The 13,673-nt window shown below is 39.6% G+C and overlaps 1 long non-coding RNA gene across 1 annotated transcript; it reads left to right on the forward strand.

Moving 5' to 3' along the window:
• The first annotated feature begins 6,331 nt into the window (after window positions 1-6,331).
• On the forward strand, window positions 6,332-9,605 carry LOC122660176. Its single transcript, XR_006332641.1, has 3 exons — window positions 6,332-6,346; window positions 8,813-8,818; window positions 9,431-9,605. It is a non-coding gene; the product is annotated as an uncharacterized LOC122660176 (long non-coding RNA).
• Window positions 9,606-13,673: the final 4,068 nt, after the last annotated feature.

Here is a 13,673-nt window from a genome sequence, read left to right on the forward strand (position 1 = left end):
ACAAAAAAATCCCATAGCCCATTTTCATTACTTCAAATCTAGCCGTTGGTCTTACGACTTTGCAGAAACCTGTGTTTTTGGTGAAACAGTAAGAAACTCAGGTAGAATTTTGTACTGAGAATAAAAATTCGTGATTTCATAATACTGCTGTGATTAGCCATTAACATAATCTACAGGCTTGAAGATAGGGATGTAAACGGATCAAGTTTGGCTCGGATATGGGTCTGATGTGATCGGATCCGGACATTCCTTGGCCGAATACGGATGTCCCTAAACGGATTCAGATGCGGATTGAATTCGGATTTTCGACCATCCGTTTACATTGCTGCTTTGTGTAAACCGGGCCTTCCTTCCCCTAGCGGATACAATTAACTCTCAATCCATATCTTTTGGATCATGATTCTCTTTTTCTCATATTTTAGAACCAGTTGAATCTTCAAAAACCCTCAAGATCATTACTTATTTAATTTTTTATTATTAAGTATTCGGATTTTTTTTCCGGATATCTCTAAACGAATATAGATGTTCCTAAACGGATTTGGATTTTCGATTATCCATTTACATCCCTACTTGATGATTGAGAAGACACTTTAGTTGAAAATGTGAAAAGATTGAATGGATTTATCTATTCTAGATATAAATGACAATGTAATCTTTTAAAATTTGTAGGTTACCTGATACATAAAATTATATGTAACCATATGAAATTTTGACCTTATGCTCAAAATTTGTGCACTCTTAAAAAAAAAAAAAAAAAAACTCTGAACTCGTGACACTAGAAAGCCCTTGGTTATTCTCTATAATGCCAGCAAAGATAAAAACAAATAAATTGGGAATATGACACCAAACCGCAACCTAGAGAGAAAAAAAAGGGCTCATGTTCTCTGTGCCGCAGCGTAGGCTGTGCCTAGACACATGGGCCTGCCACTCAGGGGGTAGGGTGGTCATTGCACCCACCCCCATGTGTCTGGGTGCAGTCTGCGCCCCTAGCACAGAAAACATTCTCCCGAAAAAAAATTATTCATATACCTACCTATCAAACCAAGTTTTGGTCCAATAGTACTATCCACAAGTTACTCATGACTTCACAATTTTTGCAATGATGTCTTTTATCTTTGTTGTCATAGGAGGAGGAGATGGAGAAGAAGAACACTCAACACCCAAGAGTAAACACAACCCATTCGGGTGTTTGTTTGAGTATCAAAACTGAGAGAGAGTTTGCTAAGACGAATTTCTCGGTTGGTCATTTTTGCAAGCCATCTTCTAGGGATTAAAACACCAAACCGTTTTCCAAACTAGTACTACAAACCGTATGTAAATTGGTTGTGAATTAGATAACAAAAACTGAATAGAAATTGGTAAAATCGGATCTAATGCAAAACGAATAAGATTTTGTTTGATTCCAGTCCAGTTCAATAATGATTTCACCTTGTCAAAATGTAAGCCGCACCCGGATCAATTGACAGCCTTACTTGAGGGGTGTCCATAAGAAAATCCCAACAAAAAAATACTAACGAAAAAGACCCTCTTTAAAAAAGCAAGTACATGACAATCATGTTAAAAGCATCAATCGTGGAATGGGACAACAAAGGGCCGAAATGACTAGAAGCCCCCCCTATTTGATGCATTGTAACCCTCTTCCAACCCCCTTATATGGCCATGCGTGAAAACATTCCCTTAGAAAATAAATATTTGGGAAGAGGTTCTGTCGTCAGTAGTTTTAAAATGTCAAGAGTGAGATGGACTATTGGATGAGAGTGAAAGGGCAATCTATCCACGAAGTAGATAAAAGGCCAATCTATCCTACATGTCAAGGATATCGTTTTCTAGGCCAAGAACCATGGTGGATTCTTGTCATTTAATCGACTTAGGTTCCCATGGCCCTGTTTTTACCTGGAATAATAGGAGACAAGGAAAGGCTAACATCAAGATTCGGTTAGATAGAGCCTTTGCTAACCAATGTTGGTGCTCGAAGTTCGAATATGCTGCTGTATTTTGTAAATCCACTGTTGGTTCTGATCATCTTCCGATCCTCATTGATACAAATGGTGGTAGATCTAAGGGTGTGAGACCCTTTAGATTTGAGAGCATGTGGTTCAAACATCCCCTGTGCCAACCTATAGCTTTGAAAGCCTGGGCAGAGACAACTATACAGCCAAATTTGCATCGAAAATTGGAGCATTGCAAACAAGTTTTCAAGAAGTGGAACAAATCAGTTTTTGGGCATATTCAAACTCATATCAAGGAGCTGAAAGAAAAATTGAAGTACTACCAATCAATGCCAAACTCTGACACCACCCAGCAAAAAACAAGGAAGTGGAATCCCAGCTTAAGGAAGACCTATTCAAGGAGGAGGAAATGTGGCTGCAAAAGTCCAGAACTAATTGGCTGAGAGGAGGTGACCTCAATACCAAATACTTTCATGCCTCTACAATGCATAGGCGTCGACAGAATAAGCTTATCAAGCTAAGAAGAGACGATGGTAGCTGGACCATGGATGATAAGGAGCTGCAATTTGAAATTACAAATCATTTTCATTCGGCCTTTTCAACTCAGGGCATTGACTCTCAAGCTCTGCAGATCACTCTTCAACTGGTCCAACCGATGGTTCCTCTTGACATTGCAGATCAGTTATGCATCCCCCCTGAGTTACTTGAAATCAAAGCTGCCCTCTTTGCCATAACCCCTCTTAAATCCCCAGGCCCAAATGGATTCCCTCCAGCCTTTTTTCAAAAATATTGGGATTTCACTCAAAATGAGCTTGCCACATTTGTGCTAGACTTTTTTGCTTCAGGGACTCTCCCACCTTCAGCTAATGCTAATTTCTTATGCCTAATTCCTAAAGTCTAGAACCCTGAATCAGCCAACCAACTGCGGCCTATTAGCTTATGCAATGTCGCCACGAAGGTGATCACAAAGATTTTGGCCACTCGACTTCATAGGCTGCTACTGGACATAATCTCTCCATCACAATCGGCTTTCGTGCCTCAAAGATTGATCTTGGACAACATCTACATAGCTCACGAGATATTCCATTATATTAGGAAGAGGAAGAAAGGCAAGAAAATGTTTATTGCAGTCAAATTAGACATGAAAAAGGCTTATGAATGCCTAGAATAGGTTTTCGTCGAGCAAATGCTTCTCCGGCTTGGTTTTTCATCCAAATGGACCTCCATGGTGATGAGTTGTATCACTTCAACCTCCTATCAGGTTCTTATAAATGGCAACATTGGTGATGCGATCATTTCTACCAGAGGAATCCGACAAGGGGACCCTTTCTCCCCAGCCTTGTTTATTCTTTTCTCTCAAGCAATTAGTGATATCTTAAATAGAGATCAATCTTAGAGGAAGATTCTTGGAATTAGAGTGCGTAAAAGAGGACCAACCATTAATCATTTGCTATTCGTCGATGATAGCCTCCTGTTTTCGGAAGCAAAACCTTGCCAAATCCATTCCATGAAGGACAACATACAACTCTATTGTAAAGCAAGTGGGCAAGAGGTCAATTTGCAAAAATCATCAATTTCTCTTAGCCCAAATACTGCTTCACGCTTCAAACGCTGGTTCTCAAGGATTCTAAAAATCCCTTATGGGGAGGGCCCTAAGAAGTACCTAGGACTCCCTACTGATTTTGGGATTTCAAAGGTACAAGTTTTTAGAGAGATCAATGATAAATCTGTTGAGTTAATGCAACCTGGAAAAATAAACTACTCAACCAAGCTAAGAAGGAAATATTACTGAAATCTAAAGCTCTCACAATGAACACCTTTGCTTCGGCACATTTCAAGCTTCCAAGGACACATCATGATAAACTCAGATCTGCAGCCAGCAATTTTTTTTGGGGAGAAAAGGAGGAGAAAAAGCAGATCCATTGGATCTCATAGAAGAAGCTTTGTCGTTCAAAGTTTAATGGGGGCCTGGGGTTTCGAGACCCCAAGCTTCACAACCAAGCAATGTTGGCAAATGTAGCATGGCGGCTTTACTCTGATCCGCATTCTACATGAGCAATATTTATGAAAAGCATCTACTATCCTTCCAACAACTTTCTCAATGCAGCAGTGGGGTCTCAAAGCTCTTGGGCTTAGCACAACATCATTGAAGGGAGGAAAGCCCTGTTATTGGACCTGATTTGGCAAGTAGAAAAAGGGGATCAGATTAGTATATGGGACGACAACTAGATCCCTTCAACCACAAACTTCAGACTTGTGTATCCAAAGCCCCAAGATTGTAATCTCCATTGGGTTGCTAAGCTTATTGATCATGATAACAGGACTTGGAAAGTAGACCTCCTAAATCAGTTCTTTGAACCTTGTGACAAAGCTGCTATTCTCAAAATCCCTCTATCTCTATTTCCACAGGAAGACATTTTGAGATGGGGGGCAACAAGAAATGGCAAATTCAGCGACAAATCTGCTTATCATCTCCTCTGCAACAGTGAAGGTGCCTAGCAATTACAGAGTAATTCTTCCTCCAACCTTCCTCTCAGCCAAGCTCCCTTGTGGAAGAAGATATGGAATTGCTCCACACTGCCCAAGATCAAGACATTCATGTGGAAAGCCTGTGCTGGAGGGCTTGCAACTGGTACCTCTCTTAGTAAGAAGCACATTTCCCTCGACCCTTCTTGTAGTCTCTGTGATGCTCCATTGGAAAGTATAGATCATATTCTGCTCAACTGCGCTTTTGCCAGGGCCGTTTGGTTTGGATGCTCCCTTTCCTACATTGCTCTGTTGGAGAGCTTTCAACCTTTGGAGATTGGATAAATAACAGTTGGGAAACTCTCTCCAGCCATAGCAAGCAAGAGGGAAGAAGAAATATGACTCTGTGCAGCTTCTTAGCTTGGAACATTTGGCTAGCTCGGAACGAGAAAGTGTTCAATGGCATCTCTACTACGCTTGCAGTGGTGATCAACCGAGCTCATATGGCAGCTATTGAGTACCTCCTTGCACAAAGCACAAATCTAATTACCCCTCCTCATTTGTCTCCGACTCAATCTCCCCATCCAAATCATTGGAGTGCTCCAGCAGCAGGAAAATGTAAAGTGAATTGTGATGCATCTTTGGGTAAGGATAACAAAGGAGGGCTTGGTTACATTCTCAGGGATCACCTAGGGAAGCCTATTGCTGCCTCCTTGAAATCGGAAACATTTGATTCAGTTATTTTGGGAGAAACGTTGACTTTAAGGAACAATATGCTTCTGGCAATTGCGGAGCTTCAAGAATCTGTGGAGTTTGAATCCAATAACAAAGATCTTATATCTTTCATTAAGGGACAGCAAGACAGAGCCCCTCTGCTTGTTAGGCCAATCCTTAGTGATATCACCCACCTGTCCTCCTTTTTTATTTCATGCTCTTTTGAGTTTATTCCAAGAGACATCAACATGTTAGCTGACTCATTGGCAAGGAAGGCCCTTTCCTTATCGTGTAGGAAAGACTGGCCTATCTCCACTCCGTGGATTCAGTCTTCTTGTATTTCTGAGTTCATGTGCTCAACACGTTCTAATGAATAGTCTCTTCTTTACCAAAAAAAAAAAGAAGTCCGCCAAGCTATTATTTTCTTTGGGAATTTATCTTAAATGAGTGCAAACCATCCATCCAAGTTGTTACTTTCTCCACTGTTAATGAGTTTAGACTACGATGCCCCATTACTTCTCCACCGCTCTAATTTTCTTTTGCTAAAATACAAAAAATAATGGGAAAAATGACTATGATCGGGAGCATTACTTCTGCGCCTAGACACAATATGAGGTGAAATGATCACCCCACCCCATGAAAGGTGGAAATTTCGCCCCAATTAATACTTCTGTATGCACTCCTCCCGGAAAGAGAATTCTTGCCCAAAAATGAATTTACAGAGACTTTCTAGAAAATGAAGAAAAGACAATGCAAAATAAAAAAGGAAACCAATCAGCTTGGATTTTTGGAACTTGCATTGCACTTAAAAGGAAGAATAGGAAAACGAGGATTGGACCCCAAGAAAAGCTAAAACTAGTCATTGGTTGTAAAACATTTGCACTTGTAAGGAGAGGAAGAGTATAAAAATGAGGATTGAAGCCCAAGACAAACTAAATATAAAAACATTAGGCACATGGGGTGAGCGTAATGACCATCCTACCCTTATAGTTGTGGCACAAAGAACATTCTCCCATATAGTTGTTAGCTATAACAAATTTGCCTTGGCAGATATTGAACCGAATTGGCTGTATCAGATAGATTTACTTTTATACCCTTGGTCCGTACTGATCCATTGATATGTGATCACCTTACAATCGGTATTGTTGACTACCGATACCGATATGGATCAGACGATTCAGACTATTCGATACCATCCATAAAAAAAGCTTCCAATAGTACTTAAAACGTTTCTTATCCTTCGTTGGTTGTTTTTTAAATTAATTTTCCAAGAAAAAAATGTAATTTCAATCAAAATTTGAGGAAGATGTTTATCACATAAAGTGTTTCACAACGAAGGGAGCAAAACATTACATGGGAACTTAACTCAATTGTTAATTAGAAGAAAAAATGGAAAAGAAAAAGAGAAAAAGGTAATTTTCCTTTGCCCACAGCTAACGGTGAGGATTCGGATGTTGTCCTAAGGATACTGAGAAGCAGTCAAGTGGTATTATCGATTTCGTACTATATGGCAAGGTTTTAAAATACGGAATCAGAGACAGATTCATACAATGATGAATCGGCCTTCAAGAACCCTAGAATCAGTCTATAAATCTAAAAATATGAAAATTTTCTAGGGTTTTGAGTGTGAATCAGCCGTGTTGGATTGATTGAAATCGGGATCAGTCATGACAGGTTCTGATACAAATAGGCCGATTCAATGATTCGATTCTCAATTTTTAAAAACCATGATAGGGGGACATAGCATTTATGATTTTAAGGCCTGATTCAGTATGATTTCTATTTCTATTTCATGGGGTGATTTCTATTTCGGAAATCTTTTACTTTTTGATTTTTGCACCTTATTTCAATGAAAAAAAAAATCAAATGGAATAGATTTTAATTTTGAAATAAAAATTGATTTCACTCTTGCTCTTTAATGAGCACAAGGTTAATTTGATGGGTAATGTAGTAATTTTATACTAAAAATCTAACGCCACTCTTCTTCTCTTGATGGTTCCCCACCACCATGCCATCACCACCTCCTCGTCGCCGCCAACACCACCACCACCACCATCCTGGCACCACCATCACCACCACCCCTTCTCGGCCCCACCTCGTCTCCGCTCCGGCCACTATCAACCTCTCCCAAAGAAATATAAAGAATTAATTCTCTGAAATTGAACTTCCATGCGAATTTCTTATTCTTGAAATATTTCAAACTGATCCAATCAAAACAACTTCAATTTCTTAATTAAAAATCTTTGTTGACTGTTTCATGACATCAATCTGAAATTGAAATAGAAATCATATCAAATTTGGCCTTAGATGAGCGTACGTTTCCTTCAATCACGGTGCAAGAAAACTTTTTTCATCAAAAGAAAAAGAGAGTTTTTGAATAGTGACTTTATGACTGAACGCTTGGGTAGGTGAAGTTTTCTCATTAATCTTTGCTTTTGTATTTATTATGCAAAGTCAAAACTACCCTTATCTATTCTGGAAAAAGTTTTAGAGAACTTTTCACATACCTCCACTGAGGTATCACATAATTATAAAAACACTCCTAAGTTTTGGGAAATTCCATGTGCCCTTCTGAGGTTCTTAAAAGTTAACCCATACCCTCATTCTGTTAGTTTAAGATTAACAGTGTTAAAATCAAGGGATAAACTGATAAAAATGTCCTTACAAGAAAACAAAAAAGAATAAATTCCGTATTAGGGTTTGAAAAAAAGGAAGATAAGTTGCAGGTATCCTTCTAGTAAGTTGTTGGTGAGATATTATTCCTTAATTCATTATGTGAAAGTACCCAATACTCAGAACAGAGATGCAAGAGAGTTGTAAATTGAAAGAAAACTATAGAAAAGAAAAAAAAAGAAGGGAAGAAAGTATCCACCGTAAAATGGATTTGCATTGAATTGAATTGAATTGAATTTAGCTCTGTTTACAAATGGCCTGTACTGAAAGATTCTATTGGTAGTTGATGATAGGGTTCTTCAATTCTAGACCAAATTTTGGGTGGCCACATCAAGCTTCTACTTCTTTATCAAAAAAAAAAAAAAAAATAAAAGCTTCTACTTTGATAAAAGCAAAAAAAAAAAAATGTTAGAGAGGTGTAATTGAACGTTGTAAGAATCTCTCTGGTTTGGTGAGGTGGGGAATGAAGTGATCATGTGAATATTAATTGCACAATGACACTAATTAATGGGGCCACTACTTCACCCCACACTCATTAAATTCAGTTTAGTTTCCTTCCACTTGACTGTGAAAGCATTCATTTGAGTAATGGAGGTAAGTGAAATGAAATGAAATGAAATGAAATGAAATGAAACTCTTCCTTTAATGTCAAAGCAGAGGTAGAAATACTTACTCTTCTTATGTAGATAAAATTAATTGAGTGGATTCTTGGTGAAGTTCTCCATTTGTCTGAATCCACCTTGAAATTGAAAATGTTAGAGAGGATCTTCGTTATGGGGATGGGTTGGCTTTAGAGGGAAAACTATATGTGATGGACAATCAGCTTCTTCTTCAGATCGATTTTTAGGAAGGATGTCTGTAACTCATCTTTCTATTTTTTCAAATCCAAAACGATTTGGAAAGATGAGTTACACGTCTTTTTTTCCTTATAAGGGCATTTTTGTTATTTTACCCTTTGATTTGAACACTTTAATCCTAAACTAACGGAATGTAGGCATGAAGGCATGAAGGCATGTGTTAACTTTTAAAAACTTAAGGAGAGCACACAAAATTTCCCAAAACTGGGGTGTTTTTATAACAACTTGATACCTCAAGAGAGGTATATGGAAATCGATTCACAAATACCCTCGTAGGTTATAGTATTTTCAAAGAATACCAAACACGGTTTACACTTTACACTTTACATTTATCTGATCCTTCTCACCAGGGCAACACTATCTATAAGCTCCTCTCTTCAAGAGTTCCAAGTATTTCGTAGGAAGATTTTGAATCCAAAGCTTCTCTTTTAAAATTGTGAATTGCGGGAAAATCAAATACCCAACTCAACAACTCGATTTAGCAGAGCAATTCAGTTATTGGCAGATACAGCAATACTCTGCTTGCTTCAGTTGATTGGTTTTGCTGTTTGGGAATTTTCAAGAAAAGTAGATTTTCTGCTTTGTGCTGAAGTTTGGAACTTCCCTATTTTAGTGAAGATATAATTATGGAATGGACGTTTCTCTTTCTCTAAAAGATACCCTCTACGGTTGAAATTCCAGAGCATTTGTAGCAAGAAACGGATATTCAAGAAACCCTCCTACTTCCGTTCCCCTAAAGCACTGACCCTCTTGTTCACAGTAGACGGAGAGAGAGAGAGAGAATGGGTGGGTGCTTTTCGGACAGAAAGGGAGGACAACAGGCTATAGGAGGGGCACAACAAAGGCCCATGGCCATGAGCGATGAAAGAGCTGCTGAACCCAATGATGCAGTTGATTACTTCTTCAGGGCTCGCGGTTATCATGGCCTCTTCACCCAACTCGAGGTATTTACTATTCATCTGGGTTCTCTCTTCTTTACCCAAAAAAAACTAGAACACAACAAGAAAGAGAAAACTAAGGCTAAGGTTAGAGGGATTACTGTTTTCACTGCGCCCCCAATAAGATGTTGCCCTACTTTGCAACGTGTATATTAGAACTAAAGGTGATGATTCATGCTTAACTGTTGTTGCAACTTCTGTAGAATTGATTATGGCATTGAAATGAGTTTCATGTCCTTTGTTGAGGAAGGGACACGTGATGCTGCATGGGGGTATTCTCCTAAATGGAAAGAAGATAAGAATGAGCAATATATGACATGTCACATTCTGCTTGTGTGGCCAGTCATATGCTGGAAATTGGGAACATCTTTTCTTCATATTAAGGCCCTGCATGATAACACTTTTGTTTCTCTATTTCTCTATTTTTCTTTTTGTTTGTGGAAAAAAAGAAGAAGAATAGAATTCCGTTTGTTACTACCAGTTCATTTTTTAATTCATGGGAATGAACCAGTTACAAAAAATTGCTGAGAATTAGAGAAATAGAAGCTTTAATTTAGAATTTCTTTATTCCAGAAAGAAAGGGGAGAAATAGGGGGGGGGGGGGGAGAGGAGTTGCTCTTTAGTGAGCACATGGTTAATTTGATTTGATGGTCAAAGGAGTAATTTCATTTTCAAAATAAAACACCACCTCCTCGAATTTAAATTTACTATGCGTTACCAAACACCTCTTTTTGTCAAGAAATTTGGCCCAGTAATAGAAATACAAAAAGTTATCCTTGGAATAGAAAAATAGCCAAGAAATAGAAGTGTTATAATGTAGGACCTTAGGGTCTAGCAATTCTATGAATTTTTACTAGATGGTTCATGTTACACTAAGTAAGAGTAGACAGATGCGAACAAATAATTCCTTCTTTGTGCATCATGATAGCTACCTCATTGGGTGATGTGTTATGGATTTTGGTATTGGCTTGTGGATAAGGTGTGGAATCTCTGATCTGGTCGGATGAACATGAACAGTTAGCAACCAGGTTCAGCTGACCATTCCAACTTGTTTAATAGACAAATTGTGAATCCAATATTTATTCTTGGAGACCAGGCCAGCCCTCTGACCCAACTTGGTATTTGCTAGAAAACCAGGTTGCTCACAATGTTTATGTTTTTAGTTGTCTTCACTCTTCCGGGCCTAACCTGTTTCCACCCCTTACTTGGTGGTTTTGGCCCCATTCAATTGTGCAATATCTAGCCACTTACAGGAGATAACATTGTGTCCTTTCAGTTTATGTTGGCCTTTTATTTTGGAGGTTTGATACAAACACTTATCATTACCCTGGGATTGAAATATTAGGACAAACAATAAATCTTACTGTCCAAGTTGAACTTGCTCAAATTTGACAAGAAGCATTTTCATTTGTCATACTCTCCAAGTAAACCTTAAGTTTCCCCCCCTCCCACAGTCAAACCTCTTCCCTAGCCACACTGTCTAGGCTAATGTATGATTGAAAAGAATTAAATTGTAATAGTATCAAAACTTTACTTTTCTCATCTGTATGCACAATTGTACCAATGATGTGGAATTCTTGTGTTTAGACTTCAGAGTCCATGGAAGTACACTATAGTTTTTTTTTTTTTTTAATTTTTATAGATAACAAGAGGCTTTACTGATAAAGTACAAAGTAGAGGACAACAACAAAAGGCCAAAATCTAGGACCCAAAGGAAGGGACTAAACAATGAGATAGTGACCAAATACAGAGATTCCTTATCCAACTCATTAACACAAGAGTTTGCAAATCTTATCCTCCAAGAGAACAAGAACTCCCCTTTAGCACATACAACCCTAGCTTTCCTAATAACAGACAGAGTATCGCCAGAGCAGGAAAATATAGTTTATTTTGCTTCCACTTCGTACCATGGACTTTTGGATGAGACTTGAGAGTGGAACTTACTGTTGTACTGGCCTCAACATTGAGAGGGGGTGAATCAGTGTGTATAAAAACTTTCCCCTTTTTTAACTAGCTATTGGTACGGTAACTGTTGTAGTATGAACCTGCAAACATAAACTGGCTGGTGCTGACCAATTTTACCAGTCACACACAGTCGTATGCACTCTTGCCTCTCAACAATATGGCCAGGCTACCAAGAATCACTCTGCAAGCAAACACATACTCCTACATCCAATAACAAAATAGCATAGATACACACAACACCAATTATACGTGGCCTGGCAATTTGCCTATGCCCACGAAGCAATACCCTTGTAGGGTTTCGTATTTGCTCGATACACTATTATTCTTTTCAATCGCAACAATGGTTCAGGAGAGTCTCCTACTTATGTTCTTGATCTTTTTGTTTTTGGGTGAATAAAAAATCCATTACCAAAGGAAGAAAAAAGAAAGAACAGGAGGCCCCAAGAGGGGAAAAGAAAGAAAACAGGACGCCCAACCCCAGCTTAGTTGGAGAGGTCCAAAGCAACAAAAGAAACATTATAAAGGCCCCAGGAATCAACAATAAGCCTGTTCTTAGGGGTATCTAAGCATTGGGAAGAAGCCATAGAGGATATCTTTGCAGAGATCTCAAAGGAGATGGAATCCCAAATCTGCCTGTAAGATCTAGAGTTGGAGGTCCATTTCCTGACATTGCGCTCCATCCAAATGTGGTTTAGGGTTGCACAAAAAGCCAATCTGCCCACACAGTCACATAGGCAAGAGCCTGCAAAGTACTTGGCAATCCATTGCCATTCTCTGGGAAAGGGCCGGATACGTCTCTGAGTAGGCCAGCACTTGAAGAGGATGCCTTTCCAGATAGCTTTGGTGGTGGGGCACTCAAAGAAAAGGTGATTCAGATCTTCATCATTGTTCCAGCAAAGACAACAAGTAGGAGACACAAGGATCTGCCGGCTACGAAGAAAAGCCTGAGTTGGGAGGCAATTGTTGAAGATTCTCCAGGCAGTGAAGCTGTGCCGAGGGATGTGGTGTTTGAACCAAATGAGCTTGTACCAGGGGACCACCGGGGCTTTTAAGCGAATGTAGTTCTAGGCCACTTTGGAAGAAAACACACATGGCTTGTCTGTTGACCAAATAACACAATCTCCCCTTGTCCTCTGCCTTTTGGAAATAGATGGGAGATCATTCCAAAAAGTGGCAAGAGCAGGGGTAGGGGGGGAGGGAGTCCAGCCGTCTGAATCAAGGATGTCTGCCACCAAGGAGAGCCTATGGAGACCTGAGGCATAGATGGTTCTCGGGGTGACCAAGTGAAGAAGAATTCCCCTCGGGTGCCAATTGTCCAGCCAAAGAAAAGTAGAGCCTCCATCTCCAATCTGGGAGCGAATGGCCTGGTGAACCAGCTGGCGGCAGGAGAGGATTTTGTGCCAGACCCAAGAGGCTTCAGAAGAAAGAGTGGCAGTCCAAATGGAGTTCTGGCGCAAAGGCCCGGAGTAGATCCAATCCACCCAAATGCTTTTCTTCTTTGAGGCAACATTCCAGAGAAGCTTAATGATGCCGGCTGTATTAACTTCTTTGATCCTTCTAATGCCTAACCCTCCTTCTTTCTTTGGAAGGCACACTGCCGCCCAGCTGAGAGGATGAAGGTACCGAGAGGAATCTGAACCCTTCCAGAGAAAAGAAGCCATGAGAGCTTCTAAGGACTTGACAATGGACTGGGGAAGGGCAAAGAAGCCCGACCAGTAGATGTGCGAAGCCTCCAGAACTGATCTAATAATAACCAATCTTCCTGCATAGAAGAGAAGCTTGCCTTTCCAAAGCTGAAGTCTTTTCCGGATCAGATCTAGCATGGGGCTGCAGTGATGGGCAGTGAGCCTAGCTGGAATGAGGGGGAGCCCTAAGTACTTGACCGGCAGCCTGCATTCAAAGAAGCCAGCTTGATCAATACTCTGCTTGCTTCAGGTGATTGGTTTTGCTGTTTGGGAATTTTCAAGAAAAGTAGAGTTTCTGCTTTGTGCTGAAGTTTGGAACTTCCCTATTTTAGTGAAGATATAATTATGGAAAGGCCGTTTCTCTTTCTCTAAAAGATACCCTCTACAGTTGAAATTCCAGAGCATTTGTAGCAAGAAACGGATATT

The sequence above is a fragment of the Telopea speciosissima genome, chromosome 4 (assembly GCF_018873765.1).
Source record: "Telopea speciosissima isolate NSW1024214 ecotype Mountain lineage chromosome 4, Tspe_v1, whole genome shotgun sequence".
In the NCBI taxonomy this organism is placed as follows: domain Eukaryota; kingdom Viridiplantae; phylum Streptophyta; class Magnoliopsida; order Proteales; family Proteaceae; genus Telopea; species Telopea speciosissima.